The sequence below is a fragment of the Stegastes partitus genome, unplaced genomic scaffold (assembly GCF_000690725.1).
Source record: "Stegastes partitus isolate 25-593 unplaced genomic scaffold, Stegastes_partitus-1.0.2 Scaffold754, whole genome shotgun sequence".
Classification (NCBI taxonomy): Eukaryota; Metazoa; Chordata; class Actinopteri; family Pomacentridae; genus Stegastes; species Stegastes partitus.
In genome coordinates, this window is record NW_007578485.1 from 49943 (window position 1) to 73788 (window position 23846).

The window sequence follows — 23846 nt, forward strand, 5'->3', positions numbered from 1 at the left end:
TATCTATTATGGATTAATATTCCGCATGCCCTTATGAAAGAGCAAAATGGAAAGGGGACCAATCACAGTTCTTGTGGTCGCTATGTGGTATCTCCATTGCTGCAGTTGCCTCAATGTGTAGTTATATTTTGAGTAGGTGCGGGTCAACTCCATCGGTACCTTCAGCAGAGCTACAGAGCCTCTGCAGCACAAGTAATGCAAAGTATGAGTGTGGCTTCAAGCTGAAAGTACAACATGAGTGTTTCCTAACACCTGACAGTAGAACCCATGCTCAAAAAATAACTGTGTTTACATTCTCATCAGATGATCACAAGATAGATAACTGTAACTGAATTAGATAATATGCTCATACGAGTGGTTTAGTAGTAGAGTCCAACTGGCACCAATGCTGGCATACTGCTTAGATAGTAACCTGTTCATCCAAAATATATTATAGATTTGTAAATGATAAACAAGATGTAGATTTTATATTTTGGAGCTACAAGTGCTGTTGGACAGGGAGGGCATGCACTGCATTTATCTATTAGATTAGTTTAGATTGTTATTTCTTAATGCAGACGAAACTAAATTAATGATCTTCACCATAGCAGAACATATTGATTAGAACAATATTGTATTCTCTCTATGAGTGGCACAAATATTAAAAGAATCACATGGTACAAACAACAAACATCTTGGAATCTGGATTGATGAGAAGCTGACATTTTATTAATTGGTGACTAAATCCTGACAAAAAGTGTTCCTTTTTAAAGGAATAAATCATGTTTTCCACTGAATTGTCCAGAAAAAAAACACTTATTGAGGTAATTGTTCTATTAGTACTGTATTATGGCAACTTTTTATACATGCATCTATTAGCTGTGACTCTTAAGCCCTTGGACCTGTTTCTCACTCTGCATTAAGATTTATTACTGGTGATAATTATAATACTTATCACTGTGAGCTGGATGCCAAGGTTGGGTGGCGTTCCCTCTCTGTTAGGTGTGACAGATACTGGGTTTTATTTGTTTATAAGGCCCTCATTGGTTTTCTGCCCCCTGACATTACCTCACTCCCGTCTTTTCATGTGGAGTCTTACCATAAACATTCAACTGATTACACTGCAAGTTCCGGCTGTTTTTGCTGGGCTTGGAAAATCCAGTTTTGTTCACTGTGCACCTGCAACCTGGAATAACATACAGAACAATCTAAAACTTAACTCATTGCTATCATCAGGGCAGTTTGTGTTTCTAATTTCATCTTATTTTCTTCCAGCTGTTGTAGTTAATTCATTTGTTTTTAAATCTTATATGCTCTTGTCAATGTTTTAGTATTTTTATTAACTTTGCCTTTTAATAATTTCATTGTAATTGATCTCCTAGTTTTTGTGCCTACATCTTTTATTTCATTACTTAGTTATATGGAAATAAGGCTTCCATACCTCAATGTCTTCCAAGTTTAAACAAAGGGATGAAAAAAATCATATTTCAGGAGTAGATGAGAGAAAATATTTAAATTATGAATTAACTCTCCTAAAAGAACATTTCAATTATGAGATATTTTGGTTTGTTAGGTTGACAATTCATGTTTCTCCAAATGTTGTTTATAGCCAGATACTTTAAAAACCCAGTGAGTTTAGCCATAATGAAGGGACTGTATGAGATTCATTCTTGCATAGTTATTTTTTTTTCAAGTTATTCCTTCAAATCCATACGTCTGTCATATTGAAATAGCCGCCCTGTATATCTTTGGTGGTGGCAGAATATCAGCTCCCATCTCAGATGTGTTTGGTTGTTGAGTTCTGTGCCATCTTGCTACATTGCTAAATTGCAGCTGAGCTACATTAATGAAAAATAAAGACTGAAAGATGAAAATAGATGTGGAGAGGAAGAAATTGCTGCCACCTTGTCAAGTGAAAATGGCATGACTACTTACTAGTTGCTGACTGTTTAGTGTAAAGTTAAAAAAAAAAAACAATAAAAAAATCTGTCAAAAAACCATAAGAGGAATGTTAAGCTGAATGAATAAAGTCAAACAAAATGACATTTTTTTTCATGACACTACTTTTATCCTCATCAGTCCTATTGGGCTATCAACAGAATAACATGGATGACTGGGGAACAATTCATGCAAAGACAATAATTTGAAGATGGAATTATCTTGTGCAATTCTAGTGAATGCTGGATGTATAGTAGGCACTCACTCACCAAATTTCATACTGTGAGAATTTTCAGCCAGCCGTTGAAGACTTGCCCAAGTGGCTGTGAAAACACAGAGGATCATATTTTGGGGGTTCCCCTATGGATTCCATCTCCTTGTAGTTTCCATGTTCCCGGCCTGTATTTCCTGTAAAACATTTCCAAGTCTGCCTCTCCTCCCACCTTCTGTAAATGTCTTTCTGTGGCTAAAAGCAAGCTGATCCCAAAAATTTCCCACCAACTTTACCACAGACGCAACAAAAAGTCTGCAGTGAGAGAAGTGACTCAGGCATTATAAATACATGGGGTTCGTAGAATTGTGATTTTGCTGAGATTTGAGAAAACAATTTACAATCTTGTACCTTATAGAAATAGGAGGTTGGAATTACAAAGCTTTTGGTCACTGGACTCCTTGTCAGCTGAACACCAAGAAAGCCCAGTTCCAGCTCTTTCTGTTTTATAATCTGGGACTGCGATTGCAGCTATAAACTTTACAAATGTAGGGAACCTAATACGCAGACTTTACCGGGAGGTTACTGGATTTGGCCTTGCTCAAGAGGAGAGGGAGGAAAAGGGAGGAACTAGGGAGTGGTAGATGTGTTTTTAATTTCCTCTAGCAGCTCCTAGCCTATTGCTTTTGCTGCTCTGCTGCCTCTGTATATAGTCCCTGTGATGGATTGAAGGGGTCTGGGTCAGGATCACCGCAGGACAGGGTGGGGGGTGCCATCGGCCTAAATGTAGATGAAGAGAGAGGTTGGGTGAGGACAGGAGAGTGGCATTTAAAAGGCACGATTTCTCATGAGCAGCTAATTTTACAGCAAATGCTCCCCTTTCAGTCCTTGCTGCTAAAATTTCATTACAGCAAGGATGGACTGTAACTACCCAGGTCTGTAACCCTAATGTCAGCTGTTCTTTATGATCATTATTTCCTCCATAAGGTAGAGTTCTCTTGTTCTCATTTAGTTGTTGTTTCTTCCTTTTTTGCAAACAGTTGAACTTTAAATTGTTCTGCATTCTGCCTGCTTTCTGGCCGTTTGTTTATTGTTGTCTGACATTTACATGATAGTACGTGTTCCATTATGTAAATGCAGCCTGTAAATGTGCTGTAAAAGGCTCAGACTCTGTGCACTTTGGTACACACTCTTTTAAAGGAAAGGCTTAGATTTTCCATTTCATTAATTGTGCCTGCTGAAGCTTCATATTTGCTTTGACTGGGTGTTTTAATGCATTTTTGTGCGGAGCAAAAACTGAGAATTTTGACCCTAATCTTTTCCGAAAAATGTTAACAGAAAAATAGCTCAACATGCACTGTGAGTGTTGTGCTAAAATAGGTTTGGATTCATCTTAATTTATTGTTATCTAAGATGTCCATAACACCATCCCCAACTCAAAACTTTGTGAATGTGGCAAATAAGTATTAGTCATTACTGTTGGCCAGTGCCTCTCTGTGTGGACTTTGAATATTTTCCCCATGCTTGTGTAGGGTTCCTCCAAGAGCTCAGTTTTGTCCGGCCATCAAAAACATACTAAATTAATTCTCCAAAAATGTCCTTGACCAAGGTGCAGGCTTAGAGCTGGAGTTGGTCCCTGGACACCACACGCTGGCTGCCCATTGCTTTTAAGTTCTAATACCTAAAACTGGTCAAATGTGGAGAACGAATTTTCCGTCAGGGAATGCATAAAACATATTAAAATCCATAAAGGATATCATCAGTGCTGCAGCTAGCATCTATTTTTACATATCTTTATAATTCAGTCCATAAAATATTTAAACAAATATTGGAAGAAAAATATTCTATTTGCAATTTCTTAGCCCGCAGTAATGTCTTGTCTTTGCTTGTTTTGTCTGACTAATAGTCCAACACCTGAAGACAATAAAGTTATTGTCAAGGACAAAAAAATCAGCAAATTCTCAAATTAAAAAGCTGAAACTGAACAACAATTGTCATTTTTACTTGAAAAATGTTTAATCAGTTATTCTCTTTTGATTAACTAATCAGTTATTTGACTAAATGTTGCAGCAATTAATCCAAGTATATTTTATATTGCAGAATCAGCTGCCTCATGATGCCATCAGGGATGTGTTTGTGCATGTGGCCCATAACATCTATAACATTAAGCCATGCTGTTAAAGAAATAATGGTTCAATTCTTTTATTTTAGGATGTACATATATATTCATGTATATTCAGAAATGATGTGGCCAGGTCATGGAAGGAGCAAAGGCTTGCTGTCAGCTTTCAGGTAAAAGAAGAAGTAGGGGTAGTGGCTGGTTGTTCCATATGCAGGCATACTTACAGTCTGTGCTCTTAAGCTGTGCTGCCCTGTGAGAGATGTATGATAGGGACAGTACTGCCTGCATATCCTGTCACATTTTACACTGTCAGTGGAATCGAGGTGAACTTGGGCTGACAGCACCTTCCAGCTGCACTTTGAACCTGAGACTGTGTGACATGAATTTAAAGCCAGTGACTGCCTTATCCAGGCCAGTATATTTGACTACCTTCGTTTATGAGGCTAAAGCAGCCAGTGGCAGGTATTTCTAAGAGTCAAATTAAAAGTGGACCTTTAAAACTGTATCTCTGTTCTTCCTATCCCTCATTTCACAGGGGAAAACTTGCACAGAGTAATGTGTAAATTTGGCCACGGTTAAACCCTTTTTCTCGTTCTGAGATTAATTTGACCTTACAGTATTACACCCACAATAGGCCAAGCTTTTCCCACACTTTGTCTCGGCCCGATCGTTGACTGTGGTATAAATCCATTACAGTAGAAACTGTCTGCATAGAAAACCCCAAAGGAGTCCATCATTTCACAGGCATCAGAGGAACCGGCAGGCTCTATTATCTCTATCTCTGACCGCTATCTTTCAGCCCTGCCACGCTCTCTCTCCACCAGCTGAGCTTATCTAGGCCATACAGCTACACAAATGCTGGGTGGAGGCAGCTGCAGTCAGAGTTTTAAAAGCCTGAAACTAGGCAAGTGGCATGACTCCATTGTAAATCACGTTGTTGTCACTGTCTTGATTTGCACGTGAAGTGACATTTTCTTAGTCACACACAAACTGACCCCCAATCTGTGACAGTTTAATGCTGGAGAGACAGTGAGTGAAGGAAAATGATCTGTAGCAGTCAGGCCTGTCTCTGAGAGCTCATGTGCTCCTTTGGGACCTCACAAAGTCTTTGTGGAATAAGGTCCTAACTGCCTCTTCTTTCAATGGCACTATTCAGGGGGAAAAGAATCAAACAGTGAGAGGCCTAGTGAAAAAAGAGAGGCAGAGAGAGAAGGACTGGCTGGATTTGTGTCAGAGGCCTTCTTTGTTTGACTGCACTGTAACCCCACCACACACACATACACACACTCATACACACCCCTTGACCCTGTGCTCTTTCGCTGTAGTCGATGCGTCATGCAGAGTAGGTTGCAGAAAAGAGGACACCAGTGTCACTTCTCATTAATCAGCCGTGTTGAAAACTTAAACTGATGGAGATGTCACTCAAGATACTCCTTTATGTTGAAAGAAGCTGAGCTAACCCTTAGTACGACATGAAGCTGTGCTCTAATGTCAAATTTAACAGAATTTTTCAGTGACTTTGACACCAAGATTAATTGATTAATTAAATTGCGAAACGATGGTTGCCATTTGCAGCAGTATTTCCTCATGTAAAGCATCTAGTTGATTTGTTGCTATGAAGAAAGCTTGTTGGTAGTCAGTTCCAAGTTGCTCAAGAAACTGTTAACAGGCTGCACAGTGGAGGCTGAGGTCCTCATCCACAGTTTGCTAAATTTTCTACAAATAGATCCCTAGACAAATTGCTTCAGTGTCAAGGGTCATCGAGCACGGCCCTGTGGTGTGATATCTGTGGAAGGCAGCAGAGCGTCACAGATCAATACAGAATCATCAATTATCACTGGCTTTGTCTGAAGTGAGGAAACGATGAGCGCAGTAGTACATTTTTTCTATTTCTTCATTAAATTGTGAATGTTGCCAGATTCCGTTCTTAGCCTTAAATACCCTTTTTGGCTCATTTCTATGCCTGCACTGATTAAATAATCTGTTTTTTGTGAAGTGCACGCAGGAATGCGCTTTAGGAATTTTTTGATTGAAGCTTACCCCATGCCTGACCCTAACTGATCCGGTCACTGGAAGTAGTGAGATGAACACTTAAGTCTATTGCTTGGCTGGGAGTCCAGTCAGGGTGCTGCTGAATGAGAGCTTACATCTGTTTACATCTGCAGCACAGTATATACTTCAGAGATGGAGTTGCTGCAGGATAGTGAGAAGAAGAGGAGTACTTCAAGTGCCTGACAGCAAGCTGTTAACCCTGACCTCTCTGACTTCCCTTTGAAGAAGAGAATTTCCTTATGGGGATCAATAGTCATGACATGATAATCATTACACGACTTTCATTCATTTTCTGTTGCGTAGCAGCTCTAAGTCCCAGTGGATATTGTATATGATGAGACCAGCTCTTCTCTGCCAGATATAGTGTTCCCATAAAAGCAGAGTTTCCGGAGAGTTTCCCAGCTGTTTGACACATCTTCTCTTCTTCCTCCTGGAGGCCTTCTGTTCCTGAAGCGTCATCATCATTTAACCTCATTAGCCTGTCAGTACTCTGATTTGGTTACAGGAAGAACCTTGAAATATCCCGCAGCTCACACACACACACACTTAGATAGACATCAACACACTCCCGCCCCCTGCTTCCTGTGTGAAAACTTTATTGTAGAAAAATACCTGAGAACATCCACACAGCCTCCAACAATGATTTTTCCATACATTACTTTGAGAAAAGTAATCATGTTTTTGTTTTTTTTTTAAAGAAAAAAAATCTTTTCTATTTAACAATATGAGAAGATGCGTTACTCACTGATGCTTAATATCTCAAAGGAGACATAAAAATAGTCTTAAACAGGTAAAGTAATTACATTATTTTAGATACGCTCATCAAAAAGAAGAAAACAAGACCACATAACACCTTTCAGTACCCAAAAAATCGTGTGACATTTTTGGAAAATGCACATTTTACTTCATACTGAGAGCTACATGGGAAAATTAATAGTACTGAAATGTCTGTCTGTTAAAGCTAAAGCAAGTTAGGTTAGCTTAGCATTGAGCAGACTGGTGGAAAGACATATCCTGACTTTTTCTCATTGATGAACCTCATTTCTTAACCACAGTTTTTGATATCATGCTGAAAACCTCAAGTCAGAGAAAATTATGTGCAAAACATATCAACTACCTGTCTGACAGTTCACTGTCAACCTCTTGACCTTCTTGACAAGAGACCATGATTTATTACCGGCAGGCAGTAAAATTAGTGTGCTTCGAGCACATCCTTTGCTGCTCTGATCACTATTTCTCATTGTTGTTTGTGTGTTTAAGAAATTTGTAATAGTCCAATGATTACCAACCTCTTAATCACAATCAACTGGTAGATTATTTTGTGTTTCTCAGACATCAGACTGCAATCAAATTAAAGAATACAGCTTTATAAATGGTCAAGATATTTCTATTTGAGACAATCTGTCTCTACTGTCCACTTCTCTTAATTGTGAGTGTGTTTGGAAGCAGGCGCACAAATTACGAATCCGTCATTGCTGCCACATCAGTGTTTCTCTGCTCCTGTTTAGCAAGTTGTTGAGGGGGAAACGCTGCCTAATCAGTATTGTGCCAGAAGGATTGAATATGACAGATGTATTTACGATAGTTGAATTACTCTGACGATCTGTCCTCTGAGCTGTCATCTTCTTGACAGGTGAGCAAACATGAATCCAACATTATTCCCAATTAGAAAAGCATGTGTCACTGACAGTGCAGTGACAGGCGTGCCTCTCCAGCTGTCTTCTCCATTATGCAAGATCATATTTTACATAACTCTGTCTGTAACCATCAATTACAGTAGTGAAGTCTTTGTTTTCCAACAGTGCAGTGGATAGTCAGCCACAGGGAGCAGTGTCCAGGTGGAAAGGCCAGACCATGCCATGTCTGATAAGGGACTCCTCTACTGAAACTCCTTTACTGTGCTTTTTTATTTCATTCTGAAAATATAACTCAGTTCAAAATACACATGTAAAACAGCAGTTAATTAATTAAAATAATTTAATTTAAATGTACTTCTAAAATTAGATTTTTCATATTCCAGATGATCTATAAGGTGCAGTGTAGGTTATAAGCTTGTATTACAATGTGTTTGTACATCCACTCACTACTTTCTTTTGCATTATAAGATGTGTAAAATTACATCAGTGCTATTTGTGCAACCATCTCAGAATTATTTTAGTGGTAATTAGTTAATGATATTCGTATATTTGCCCTATGAAAACAAATACAGTTAATTGACTGGAATACCAAACATGTGTCAGTAGTTGGATGGCTTTAATTCTGGCTGCTCATTGTTTTACAGCAGTGAGAGAAAATCTCCTTTTTTACTCAGGCCACCCTGTTCCCTCCAGGCTGAAACACATTTCATTTTCTATTCTGGAAGATGGTTAAACACTGCAGGAACTCAACAAAGATTTTACTCGGTCTGGTAAATCTTCCATCACATTACGGCTGGATACTGGATCTGCATTTAGTTCATTTGTTCTGTCATGAAGCCATCTATAAGTTATAAGACAAAGCAACTAAATTATTCATGAACATGATAAATGATTAAAAAATGGATTATGGGAGTAAAACACAGAAAGAGATATAGCAATATCCCTGGACCATTGTCTGTTGCTGTGGAAGATGAGTACTACTGAATTATTTAATGAATGTTAAAGTTAAGCTATACCATAATATGTTAAGTGCTGTAGTAAACAAGCAAACACGCAGTCCTGAATCTGTCAGTTTGTGCATGTGCGTGAGAGAGTGTTTTCCTTGATGGGCCCCGTGCACACCCTCGGGTTAATCAGTGTGGAGCTGCAGTGGCCCACTGTTCTCCCCTGAGACGTCTCTGTGGGAGCTGCAACAGCTGTGACGGTGTGAGTCACCCCCAGGACCTGTCGCTACTGCTGCAACCATACACGCATGCACACACGCACACACACACACGGAAACACACCCAGTCTCTCTGCACACTCATGAGGATAGAAGCCCTGGACAAGAGGTTGTAGCTTGGCTCACTTACTGTCTGTCATCCGTATGGTTTTGCGTTGTGAGCTATCAACAGCGTATCTTAATTATGGTCATTATTTCCATGCTTTTTAAAAGCTGTGCTTTTGTATACTGTAAAACGAGATATGAATCCATCATCAGTTGTGTCAATGTTAGAGGTCTTAGTATGAGAAGTTATTGTCAAAGTTTTGAGTTACAACTTAAATCTTCTCTCCCCCCGCAGTAGAGAAACACATGTACGTCTTGTCAGGAATGTGCCTTCTGGCCTGAGTTTGGATTATGGAATCTGTGAAGCTGGGGTATTGGTTTCAACAGAAAGGGGTCGACTGATCTCATGTCTGATCTTCACGTCACTGCACAGAAATGCGTCTGGCAGTTTGACACTCAGACAAAATAAGGGCCTGGTCTCCTGCAGTCACAACAGGTAGCTAGCTGACAAAATCTAGATGTAATCACTGCTCTGTGCCAACAGCTACCTGACGCCAGGCGATATGCCTTGATGAGCTGAAAGAATAGCCTATGTGATGACAAAATACCTGTAAGGTGACGAAATTGCTTTTTCATGTGATATGCATTGAGCATACAGGTCTGGAATCTCGAAGAGATCACAACAATTAATCAGCTTAAGTTCAAAACTGCAATTTGAAACGATGCAGTTAGGATAATTGCAAACGGTATGGCTAATACATAATGAGACTAATGTCGTAATTTTACTGTATTTAATTTAAGCAAATTGTAACTTTCAGGAGTTATTTATTCTTGCCCATTGATCAGTGTATGCTACATGGTTCAGGCATGCACACTGTGGTTCTCCTTATTTATGAGTAATGCTGTCTTCACAAAATTAGGTTCCAGTACAACTAAACTGCATTCTATCTTAGATTTTGAAGGGATTGTAGTTTAGTTTTGAAATAAATTGAATTTGTTTCCTGTTAAGTGGTGGGAAAGGTGGCCACTTTGAAACAGCAACAAAGTCTACAGTAGGAGGCAGGAGGAGTAGATGGTGGCATAAACCTGCTACCAGACATTCACATTCTATTATTGTTTACTTTCAGTTTTCACTAGTTTCTGGTTGGGTTAAGGTAGAACAGAAAGAACAGTAAAGCAGTGAAATACATAGCAAAGACACGTTGATTAGTAAGGTATTTATGATTTGTTACAAACAAATATAATCTGGCAGAAAATCTGCTTCCTTCAAAATGTAGCTGCAGTTTAATTGTAGAGGAATGTAATTTTTTTGGAGACTGGGCTGTTTATAGTCAAACCTCGCATATTTTGTGGGGCATCTAACCAGAGGTTCCTTGTGTGACAGTCACGCTTTTTGTGGTGTCTCATGTGTTAATGCATCCCATGATTTAAATCTATTACACACCAAATACTGAGTTTGACTTTAAAAAAAATGTGCTGCAAATCAAATCACAATGTAGTTAGATTTGTTCCTGTAATCAGCCCTAGTTAGAGGTGAAGAGTATATTCTAGTACATATACAGTATGTTGTTGTTGTAGACTGAACAACACTGAGTTAAGTGTCATTTCTTGACACTTGTGCACTAGTTATTCAGATAGGGCAAAGAAAAAAGGCCATTTTTTGTAGCACACTTATAGTCATACAATCAAGTTTACCCGTTTAGCTTCTGTGCTAATATTTCTTATTTACTCTGTCACCAGGTTCAAACACTGTAGACGTAATTGAAAAGCCTCTCCTTACAGCTGGCTTTAGATTTTGTCATATTGCTCGGTAATTCACCATAGATGGTGTCTAAGATGACCATCCACAGAAAATGCTAGGAATTTGCTAGACTGGCTTTATGTTATGGAAACAAAAACAAGTAACAGATGCCTGAAGTTTGCTGATGAGTGCACTTTTACAGCCGTAAGCTTTTTCATGTGTTTGAATAGTTTAGAGGCCATTCAGACATGCTTTGATGCTCTCATGGCACGTGGTCGTAGAGAGCAGCTTGCTGGGAGAGAGCGAAGGGAGATGGACAGACTGATTAAATCACAGGGGGAGAAGGAACACATCTGAGGACAGGCAGTAAAAGTAAAACTAAAGGATAAAAAGATCCACTACAGCACCTATAAAGAGCTTAAAGTTTAGAAGAGAGCACATGCTGTTTGTGCTGCGTCCGGGCTTTGCTGCAGTCTGCTGCAGTGACTGCACACAACGGGGCTGCAAAGTGACCAACTGATGGCCGTGTTTTGTGGATTACTGCGTGTCTTATTATTTACCGCTCGGCTCTCAGGTTGTGTGTCCTGATTGCCTGCGGCCCACCGCCTACATCATACGTCTTCTCGCTGGTGCACCTTCGCGTTCCTATGGCAACCAGCACCAGCATAGTGATCAAACAGCTACAGCAATATTTCCAAGTGGTTTTGGTAAAAGGAGCTCTGTGTATTGCATATGACTTCATCACTGTATTTTCCTCTTATGTTGCCCAGAGTTAAAGCACACAGTCAGTGGACTTTACTCAGTGCTTAGAAATTGAGAAATGTCTTATTTGGAGTTCATTTATTGGTTTTGTTTATGCCAACGTGGATCCAGTTGTAATCTTTATCAGCACATTGCAATCATTAGTTTCTTAGCCAGTAGTAATTAAAAATATGAGCCTCTTTTTAGGATTATTTTTCCCCCAAATTGCTTTGAGTAAATAATTACAGCCTGAATCTGTTTTGATGCATGACAGTAAACATGGTGTGTGTTTACTTGTTGAAAGAGAATAATAATATCCTGCTTGATGCGTATCAGATAATGAAAACTGTGCACACTTATTTTGAAAATTCATACTGGAACATTGGAATAGGAGTGTCATCAGTCTCAAAAATGAGAATCTTTGCTCCTATTGATCAGCTGCTAATCAATCAGACCAGCTTGATTTATTTATAGTGTATACAGAGATACTTTAAGTGCACACTGTCTGTTTTCATTATGCTTTTCCGCTTTGCCCTCATGCGACACTGCCACTCCATCCTGTCTTCATCCTAATAAAGATCTTCACAGCAGGAAGCTTTACCTCGGGACAGGGACACGTGTCGCTCACTTGTGAGACTCAGAGGAAGGAAACAAACCAAGGAAATGTTTTCCTAGCACACCCTATGCTCCATTTCAATTCGAATAAGCTGAGGCAGTGGGAATCATGGAGGAAGACAGAGGGGCGTGCAGACGAACAGAGAGGTGAAAGGGATGAAAGTGTGGCAGTCCCCACCTCCCAGTGTTGCAGTGTGAATAGGGCTGCCCACCCCTCTCTGCAGGGGGCATCCCCTCTCTCCTCCAGCAAGTAGACTCATTACACTCTCCACACAAATGTATCATATCTAAATCTGCAAACAAAGACACAATATTCAGAATACGCTGAAGTATCTGCTGGTTTTTGTCAAACTGAGAAGTTTGAACAATATTTTCAGCAAGAATTAAACAATTCATATTTTTGTTTCTCATGATGAAAAGTGCTGCAATCGTTATTTCAAATCTACAAGCTTGAAAAAGGTCATATTCCAACATTAAAGTGCATTTTTAAAAATAGAGCTGCAGCTAGTGCATGGTTATTCTGATGCTTATTTTCTTGAGTCATTGCCTGACAGTCTTTCACATGTCCTCTGAAAATCATTTTCTCTACAACCTAGATAACATCTTAAAATACAGTCCAAAAACACAAACTGTATAGTTTAGAATATTATAAAACAGAAAAAAAGCAGCCAATCTGTATGCACTGAATCTAGACCCTAAAAGGGTGTTTCAGTTAACTTTGAAGGAAACAACTTAAAAACAGTTGTAATTTTCACTTTTTGTTTTTTCAGCTCTAACAGTGTGCTAAATAACTCAGATTGTTCACCAAGATTATATACTAATACCAAATTATTTTGTATTTCATTTGTTATACATATTCTTTTTTTTTCTCAGCTTATTTTGATGTCGGTTATATACACTGGCATGCGAGACATTCTCACCAAGTCTTATGCAGTTGGAAAAAATTCCTAACTTTGGCAATATCTGTGAAAGTTTTAAGACGTTAGCAAGAAAAGTGCAATAGTATGACGCTGCATAGATAATGTAATGGTCTTTAAATGTCAGTAAAAAACTTCAGTAAGATAAACTTGGAAGGAGTACTGACACAGCAAATGCTTTACAATTTTCATGCATCCCAATTGGGACAGAAATCTCATCTTAATCACAACATAATGCCAGTGATGGTGAAGACACACATTCCTGTAGACACATATATAGTCTCCATTTTTATACCATGAGTACCTGAGAAACAAGCCAAATTCACATCTTCTTCTTTTTAAAAATTTTTTTACATTTCAAAAGTTTGCTTCAAATTTGTTTAGCAGTTATATGGAAATGCAGCTGCACATCTACTGCAATGAGATGAGATTACCATGTCTTCTCTATAATGCCTGTAGCAGGTGAATTTATTTATTTATAGAATTATTTACGCTGAACTCAGCATCCTACTGTCCTGAAAGCATAACGTATGTACACAAACATACACACACAGAGGGATTAAGCCAGTTCTGTTCTGGCAGTGTGACAGTTATTCTGTCTGGCAAGATTCAGTGCCACAGAGAATGACTCCACTACTAAATATACAGCAGATGCTCGAAACATAACCAGAGTCACACAAGTTTACTTCCCAACAGGCACGTGTGGACGCCTGCTCTGCTCTGCTTTCAGCTGGGCTCTCTGCACTCCACTGCTGCACTTCAAAACTTAGTGATGTTTATATGTGGTGCTTGTGGAGGCCACAGAGGTCATTTGTCTTCATCCTGGTGTTCATGAATCTTCTGTCAAACTTCACTGCTGTGTGGTTTCCTGTGATATAGCCATTCATCAGGCCCAGTGGACTATACCAGTTGTTCATGCTGCTCCAGATCCATGCCTTTTTACTTAGATGTTTCGTTTATATAAGAAAATGGTTGAAGATCTAGACTTTAGATCTAGATTTTGCTCTCAGAAACTCGTACTTCAGGAAAAATGGCAGCACCGCACTAACAAGCTTTCTGATCTTTACAACAAACAGTGTAAGTGGAGGCTGTGTCTCAGAGGTGATGATTCAAGCTCTTGGTAAATTATGAGGATGGAGTTTTGTGGTGTGAGTGTGGTTTACCAGCTTTGTTGGTACGACTCCCTATCGTCCTGTTGTTGATCCTCTGCTCACTTTCCCAGTGTTGTTTGCAGCTGTGACTCGCTGTCAGTGTCAAAATGCTTTTCAGTGCCTTTTGTTTCCTATAAAAGGCCACACACTGGTTACATCTTGATGCCAAAACTCTCTAGAAAAGAAGTCATTTTATCACATTTGCTAACCTGTTCTGCACTGCAGTCTGAAAAGCACAGACAATACACAACTATGGGCACCAATAGATGTGATGATATCTGATCCAGGCACTTTAACTTAAATAGTTAATTTGGTCAGTCTCTAGGTAGAAAGGCATATTGCAGAGAAAGCAGGAGCACTTTTGATTAACAGGAATGCAGGGTTAATTTTATTCCCAGAGCTGACGTTTTGGCAACAGTGGGCCTTCAACGGAGCTTAAAGGGAAAAGCTTAACAACTTTGTATTTATAACATCAGGGGTAACCAGATGTAGGAAATCTTCTGTATACAAAATATCTAGTCAACCTTCTACTTAATAATTCACTTCTTAACACATATCACATGTTACTTGTTTAATAAAATAGTGTGAGTGCACTCTGTATGTAGCAGAGTCTGATTTTTCTGAGACCTCTTTATCAGTTTGTGTGTATATTAAAGTGCGGATGTATGCTTAGAGTAGATTTCACTCATGTGATGTGTCCTTGACAATGTGTGCATGTGTGACAGATAATGGCAGTGTACAGTGCCCTACACAGTCAGTCAGGTAAAATCACTTACACACTGAGACTGGGGTTGTGTGGTTCAGAGTCGGCCATGGTTGAGAAGTTCAGAGTTTAATTTCATTTTCAGGGCAGTGGAGTGAAGCCTGAGCCTTAAATCCATGCTGACGCTACTGGCTTTGTTAAAGACTGACACTTTGCTGCAGTAAAATAGACACTCACACAATCGCTGACCCCCGTCCACCCCTGCTCCCCCACCCTCTGCTGAAGACAGTGTTATTATGCTTAGTGTGGCAGGATAAGTGGACCCTGATTGATCAGTATTGATTAGAACTGTATTTGCCAGACAGTAATGGGCCTCCCCCTCAGGACATTATGTCTGTTGATTCCCACCCACCCCCTTCTGAGGCCCCACTTCACCCTGCTCTTTATGCCCTGCTTGAAGAACCCTCCTCCACACCGTTCTTAGGCCCCTTGACCTCTAATCATAGCCTCCTTCACTTTGCCTCCACTGTTTCTCTGTATATTCAAGAAAGAGCTGAAAGATGTAGACAGGTTGTGAGGACAAGGCAGGAAGCGACGCAGAGGTTATTTAGGACAAAGTCGACACTCATGCGTTTGTTTCTTCTTTACCTTTGTGTGCAGAAGAAGGTAATGAATCCATCAACTGTTTTTATTTCATGCACATTAATCCTGGTCCAGTGTTTGTTTTGCAAAACCTACCTGACATAGTGTTTTTAACTCTGTTTGTGTGCAAGTCATTCTGTGTGTATGCAGCCTTGTGTACAGTACAGATGCGCTACAGATAGATCGCCGCAGGCATCTTTGTTCAGACGCCTCACAAACAATAGACGTGTCTGTGTGGATGGTCGGATGAGCATGGAACTGATTACAGCTGCTCTGCAGAAACACACATGTACACCCTCAATTACTGGTGCCACACAGATTTCGTGAAATACAAAAGGTTGAAAACATCCTGTCACAATATGGCAAATGTAGGCAGATTATCATATATTTGAAAGAAATCATATTTATTATGCAAGTTATGTTGGCCTTTTTAAGCATTATTTTGCACAAAACTCAAAAACCTAAAGGCAGTTTATTAACTATAACAAGGTACCTGTAAAGTTTGCCTTTTTGTGAAAAAGTTGAATTGTTTAACAGTGCTCTATTGTCTCTTCTTTTTTTCCCTACAGATTAACATACTGAGCCTCATCTGCCAGCACAGTACCGTCAAACCTCACCACACCTGCTTTGCCTGCACAGCTGGAGGCAGACAAGGTAACATTAGTATGTATGATCATGTGTATCATTTGTGTATCTGTGTGCAGTTTAATCTTTAAGCAAACTGTGGTATAGTGTTATTTTCGATTTGTAGTTTGATGTGAACTTGGTGGAGTGGAAGATTTAGCTGATTTCTGACCAAACAGTTGTTCTATGGCTGTTAATGAACTGTCCTCACAGCCAATATGTAAGCTCATTGTGTAATTTGTATTTTTTTCATGTGTAGAAATTAAGCCATTGATTTATCTGCTTTATTTTGAGTTTGAACAAAAGTCTTTTCACTTCCAGAATGTTTGGTTATGAAAAAAAAAAAACGAGATTCAAAGCCTTGATAATAGGCTGATTGATTTGATGACTTTGATATTTTTCTGCAATGGTGGGGTGAGCTATGTGCTCTGCTGTTTTGTAGATAAAGCACTGCTTCATATGCATTTAGTACCAATAATGGAATCCAGGTCACCTGATATCTACCTTGCTTCAATACAGGAGTGCAACACTAGCAGGCAGTCAGAAAACAAAATCTAGCTTTACGGGACTCCCACAATGCACTCTGATGTGACCCACAGAAATTCTCTGTCATTCAAGTACCAGCTTACCAGTGTTTTGTTCTGTTTCATTGTGATTGTGGTCATAAATGTGCTGTTATCAGTAGCCTGTGACAGCTGAAAGGAACATTTTGACCTCCATCTGATTGTCTAGTTCGGCTAAAAAAGACTAGGGTTAACTAACTATAGTCTGTAAGTTCAGTGGCGATCCTGAAACTAAAACACTGTTTGTTTGCTTTGTTTTTTACTGCTAAACATTTCTTTGATATAGAATAAAAATTGTATTTTGTATGTCCAGTGTCGTGCTGCACAATATGTTGTTTCAGTATTCATATTGCAATGTGCGCATGAGTAATAGTGCAATGTGAAGCAAAGCAAATTTACACATCAGACTACAATGTTTCCACAGCTAATCCACATGTTAAATCTGTCTAATAACATAATTTACTCTGGACTTCTTTGATACAGTGAGTTGTGTGTTTTGTTTTGTTTTGTTTTTTTAAACATTTATTCACATGATAGAATTTGTTGACATACAGGTTCCTAATGTGCACAGGAAACTGAGCAGGGAACAGGAGAGAAACACTGAAAAGGAATATTTCATTGCAAAAAGAAACAAATGGTCAGGTACTCTGTCAGCAGTGTCCTGCAATTGTTGCCACTACATGAGGCATCACAACTAATGTGAACATTTAAATCAGCACCACAAAGCTCTGTATGACAAGTACAAAGCCAGATCTGAATGCCATCCAAACTATTTTGGATGCCTTTGACGGTGTTACATCATAAGGGAAAGGTTCCAAACAGCTCTTTTCAGCTTTTTAAAAATTATTTCTTATTTTCAATGCACTCCCCTATAAAATCACCCCAATCATTCGAGAATGATTATTTCTTTCAGAATAGAGTTGCTCAAGTCACCTGGTAAATACTTTTCATATGGTAATATATACTACAGAAAAACCACATATTTCAATCCAAGTTTTTGCCATATCGTGCAGCCCTCGTCTTGTATCTTCTATCATTTATCAAGGCTAAGGATGTCTGGGATCCTTTTTCTACAGTACAAGATTGAATATTTTAACTTAGCAAAGCAAAACTACTTTATTCACAAAAAAGAAATTTCTCCATGGGAATAAAGTGGAGTTTGTGCAACCATGGAAATTGAGACATAAGTGCTGCAATATCTGAATATTTACATAATCATCTTGACCTCCCCTCTATTTCTTCGCGACACCCCCGTCTTTTGAGTTTTCCCGTTAGTCTTGTTTTCTCACCACCACTGTTCATCTGATCCATCTCCCACAGATAAACCAGTAAATAATGACTGGTGATGTGGGCTGCAGTTCGTGATCTTCCTACTGGATCCAAATCATTAGACTAGTTACGTCAGTGTCTGACTTTGTGTGTGTGTTTGTGAGAGAGTGTGTGTTGCCCTTGTCACCTCGTCCCCTGTTCTTCCTCCTCCTCCTCTTCCTCCTCATGAAGTCGCTCAGTGTCATGAGATAGCAGCCTGACAGACAGACAGGCAGATGGAAGTGACACTGGCGACATTAGTGGGATTCAGCAAAACAGCGCAGACTGAAATCAATGGAGACAATGACAGTGGGGTCGGGAAAGACTTGCGGAAAAGACTGGAGAGTGAAGCAGGGCGAGAGTGAGAGAGCTGCAGCTTAGTAAAGCTCCACTCCGAGAGGGAGAGATGTCGCCTCCAGATAACCAAAACAGACTTACAAGCCCAATATAGACCAGAGTCAGCAGCTCGATTGTGTGTTTCCTTCCAGCTCAATGTTCTGATACGTCAGTGTTGTTTTGAGTGTTTCCTGTAGAGTTGTGTTGTTGGTGGAGGAACAAAAAGTAGTGCTTTGTATCTGGGACTCAAGTTTCCAGAATCGTCTTTAGTTACTGATGCACCTAAACAGTTGGTCTAATTTTGCTATCTGTCACGCAAAATGGTACGATTTGCCAAATGAGAGCTCATTTTCATTTTTCTAGCTGTGCAGGAAGTTTTCCTGCTGCAGGAAAAAGAAATGCTGCTCTGTTACAATGATGTCTGGCCATGAGCAGAGCCTCGATTTGGCACGTACACCAGCCCGACATCAAATTTGTTTATCAAATCTGTTGTTTAGGAGGGAAAACAGGTTGCCTCTTCAGTCACAATGACACATCCGGGCTGCTGAACTTACACTCACGCCCTTCTTAAGGCACTGACAATTGGCAATTCATCTTTTGTTTTTGACCAGAGCTACTCTTAATTCTGTTTACATTAAGTCGGCTTCAAGTCCCAGGTTGTCTTCAGCAAATTGCAAATCTTTTAGCTCTCTAAATGCTGACTGTTTAGTGATAAGTATGATTTTTCTTTTTTAGTTCTGTCAGATGAAGGTTGAACAGATTAAAGAGTCTTAAATTAATGAATATTCCAGCACTTAGTAAGACAGGGTGCAGGAGTTTTCTCATTTCTATTCAAGTCTGTCTTAATTTTAATCTTTGTGTTCCTCTGACATCCTTTTATTGCTTTTATGGGTTTTGTTTTCTTGACTGAGACTTAAGTTCTATGAATGTAAATGCCCAATAATTAAAACGGGTGTGCGTGTTTGTCACTGTTTTATGTAATTTTATTGTTTTGAGATTTGAATATGTCGCAAAGTTGAGTCCACACCCAGTCTTAAGTCTTTTAAACTTGAGTCCTATTCACAAGTTTGCAGCTTTGCTTTTTAACAATATATATATATATATTGCATATTATGCCTTTTCTTGACAGTTAAAGAGGCAGACAGGAAATATATGGTGAAAGTGAGGGGTATGACAGGCAGTACAGGTTCTTGGCTCGGGTACCAGGGTGCTCCGCAGCTCTGCTTTTTGTTTTTGTTAGTTGATTAAACACAAACAAGCTTCTGTGTTTCCAATAGCATGCCCTTCTCAAAACTGTCTTTCATGACCCGTGGTTATTTTTATGTTTACTTGTGTTAGTTAAATAATCGTTCCAGGTTTTTAAAATTAACTTCAGCTGGTTCTGTAAAACCTCACTTCTAAATAGGACGAGGTTGATGAGGGCAAACTCGGGGTCACTGAGACCTGATGGCACCTCCTGGAGTCATGGTGGCATGAATAGTGGATGTGCTGTCCCCAGACAGCCTGCCAGCACTGTATTGTGTTGTATTATGGTGTCGTGCTCTGCTCTGCTCCTGTCTGCCGTCTGCCAGTCATATGTAGCACCATCTGTTCTTCAAACCAGCCCATAATCTAGCTCGCACTCTGGCATCATTTGCTTTATTTAAACACGTACTTGAACCAACGCCGATGCTTTATATTTGGAAAGGTTGTTTTTGTCTTTGAGCACTTCGAATTTTTGTATCGTTTAGATGGTTATTGTAAACATTTTTGGAAGCCTTTTGCATCTTTTCATGTGACTTTTGCTGTTGACGTATGTCCTGGCTGCAACATATGGCAGTTCTATCTCCGATTCAAGCTCTCCGTCACACTCCACACTGAGCTCAGGTCCGCCTGCATTGCTGTGACATACCAGCGAGCACCAGCAGCAGTGGCACCTCCTCCACAGCGATTACACTCATTCCTCTGGAAGCTGCACTCCTCCGCTAGCTCTGTCATTACTACCATCTAACCAGTGTAATTACCAGCCTCGGTGTGTGTTTGTGGTGCATGGGCCAAGCCTGCATCATGCAGGGCAAGTCGGAGCGAGTGTGCAAAGAGAGAGGAAGGAGCATGAATGGGAGAGCCAAATCAGGGGAGGTACATCCTTGAGCTAACTAATTACTATATGTGAGTAATTAAAAGGCATTAAATGTCTGCGTTTTATCTTCTGAAGTCTGTGCCAAAGCTGTATGTGTCTGCCCAATTCTTACTGTAGTGGAGCAAGATTAATTCCTTCTTCTTGTGTTTTTCTCTCTGGATTTTTTTCCCATTTTGTTTGCAGTTGGTAATCATATTTTATAATGTTGATTGGCTTAAAAAGCAGCGTTTATACCTCCATGCTCTCCCGTCATCTCACCAAATGAGCAACATTTTTAGTTAACAGTTGGCTCCTTTGGCCTTCTGTATACGTAGATCAGATACCTTTGTTAAGAATAGTTGAAAATGTATGTATTTTGTGTTTCTTGCTCATTGTTTCTCTTAATTGATAAGCTTGCTGTATGGGTCTTTTGAAAGTAACTTGGTGTTTATACCTCACAGATATGGATAGTTTTGTGTTTTGAGAAGATGGGGAAGTTTCTTCTTCTCTCGCTCATGTTTAGTGTCAGTTTGATTCATAGAGGCAAATTGTGTGATACTATTGAGAGCACCAACAGCAAAGCTTGGACATTTAATATAGCCTTATTTTATCATCTCCAGGTCAGAATTTCAAAGTCATTTTTTCATTTATGACTGAACACTTGAGAAGTTAATGGCATTACCATCAGCTTCAACTGTACTTTTATTTAGCGCTAATTAGCAAATGTTAGCATGCGAACCCGTGTAGTCTTTTTAAACATCACACACGCAAGCCATCAGCTTGTTAGCATTTAGGTCAAAGCCCGTCTGTGCCCAAGTATTGCCACACAGAGCCGCTAGCATGGCTGTTCTGTTAAATTTAGTCAGGTGTGTTTCTCACTGATGGCCTGTGTGCTGACAGAAGTCCCTGATAAAACAGACCACACTCTCTGCATTGCCTCTCTCATCAGGCACCTCAGACACATAATGAAGCCATTCTCCTGCTCCTGCAGCTGGGGCGGATAATCTAGGATTGTGCCTCATAGTGGATCACAGGACAGCCCTCTGAATGAGGAAAGACTCTGTCAGAGACCATGATCAGAGCAGGAGCCTTTGGCCCGGAAGTGCCTGTGGTTCTCCAAACACAAAGACATGATACAGACATGCGCGGCTGTATGACTATAGGGGGAGTCTGTTTGCTGTGAATGAGTTTTGTTGATGGTGCTCTTGTGCGTGTATGAGTGAGTGAGTAATGCGGTCTTGGGGCCAAAAATGAATTCAAGAAGGACTCATAAAAGACGTTGTGTATCATAAAACACACACAAACCACTCCGAGCTGCCTTGACACAATGGAAAGCTCGATGTTATGCAAATTGGATTCCATAATGAGATAGTCACCCCAGGAGCTGACATTTGTAGAATTCGCAAAAACTCTGGCAGCTGGAGAGCGGCACAACAAAATTGTTGCAAATGTACGCTTTCTGCTGGCTTTTAGACTTACTCGAAAGAGTCAAATGTTCAGCTTCTCTTTTCAGGGAAGTGTATCCTCCCCTGATGTTTAAACCCCAGTGGCTCAATGTGCAACAGCAGTATCGGTGAAGTACTTAAACTTTAATGTGGTTTCATGTGAATCCAAATGATTATACAGTAGAACATTGTGCGTGTGGGTGTGTTTTTCTACTGGTGGTGGAATCATATTAAATGCTTTTAAAGCTTTTGTCTGAGGAGTAAAATTTTACCGCTCATATCTGATTAACTATGAAGAAGAGTTTTGCTGTTGTAACATTTGAAAGGCCAGTGGATGTTAACATACTGATGGGGAAAAAAGGCTTCAATAAGCCGTGTGGGATGAAATGTACGGTTAGTCTGAATAGATTAAAAGAACTGGGATTTTATGAGAGCTGGCTACTACAGAACAGCATTGCATAGGAGTCTAAAGAGGGTGAAAAGAAACTGAACACTGGAACGTAACAGAGCAGATTTTCTAAAGGTATATGTGCAGATAATATAGGTGTAGATATTTCAGTGACTTTGGCAGTTTGAGGAGAGACTTAAGTAGATAAAAGAGCTTTAATCCAAGAATGGAGAGCAGGAGAGATGGATGGATTAAGCACATTTACATTTTAGACATTTAGCTGAGCCTGTCATTCGAAATAACTACCACCTCGCACAGTTATTATTATCACAGATGTTGAGTCCAGGGTATCTGCAGTTCTTGAAAAGTCTGAAAAAGCAGTCTATTTTTGTTTTGTTTTTTTTGGCTTGTGTAGGCATTGATGCTATAAAATGTCATTGTACCCAATTGCGGGCTGTCGGAAGACGCATCTTAAATAATGTGGAAATGTTTTGACGGTGGATTGCAGTTGGGTTTTTTTTGTGGAATTTCAGTCAATACAAGAACTGTCACTATCTCTAACTACACTAGCATAAATAGAAACTCTGTAAAAACAGATAGTGTGTTGGTTTTAGTAAAACTGCACAATTTAATCATTTTTACTTGGTTCGTCCATCCAAGTCACATTCATTTAAATAAAATGGCGTTAGAAACAGTTTTTTCCTGCCGAGAAATACTGAAAAATGGCATATATTATATAAACCTAAATTTACTAAGTACCATCCCTGCTGATATTCCTTTATACTTTGGCAAGTTTGCTTGTGAAACTGATTTTAAACTGCATTCTGTGCTGTATTAAAGAATCTTTAAAAGTCTTGAATTCAGCTTGGGGGAACCCTGCAGAAATTCTTGTAATGGGACCCAGACGCATACAATAGACTTCATAAAGTACAGTGTTTGTTGTACAAGGCTGCCAAGATCCCCCAACGGCTCATTCTTCACATTTGCGAATGGACCACCATGCCAGCACACTGTCGTTGCTTGCTGTGTCATCCAGTGGAGTCATAACCACATCGTAAAAAAATTCCCTGCCGGTCACTCTGAACTACCACAGAATTCAAAACTGAAAGATCTGACTATAACTCGAGACTTTTGTCTGGACTGATGATGACCAAAGAACAAAGTAATCCACCCTGCTGAGAACTTTACAATAAGTTCTACACTTCTATAAGTTTAGCTTTTTCGACCACCAAACATTAAGTAAACCAAAATAATCAGACAGTATTCCTGTTCCTGTGCAGTGATGTAAGACATTACTGCTTGTAAAAATCATTCCAATAAACCTCAGAGGACACAGAAGATGCTTCTGTGTAAGCAAGTGTTTTTTAC

At 39.6% G+C, this 23846-nt stretch overlaps 1 protein-coding gene across 1 annotated transcript in view; it reads left to right on the forward strand.

Moving 5' to 3' along the window:
• The window catches only part of sipa1l3 (signal-induced proliferation-associated 1 like 3), a 73381-nt gene that overhangs the window by 19015 nt on the left and 30520 nt on the right, over nucleotides 1-23846 (forward strand). Inside the window, exon 2 of the mRNA XM_008291657.1 lies at nucleotides 16286-16370. The gene's annotated coding sequence lies outside the window, so the exon portion shown is untranslated. The remainder of the gene's footprint in view (nucleotides 1-16285; nucleotides 16371-23846) is intronic.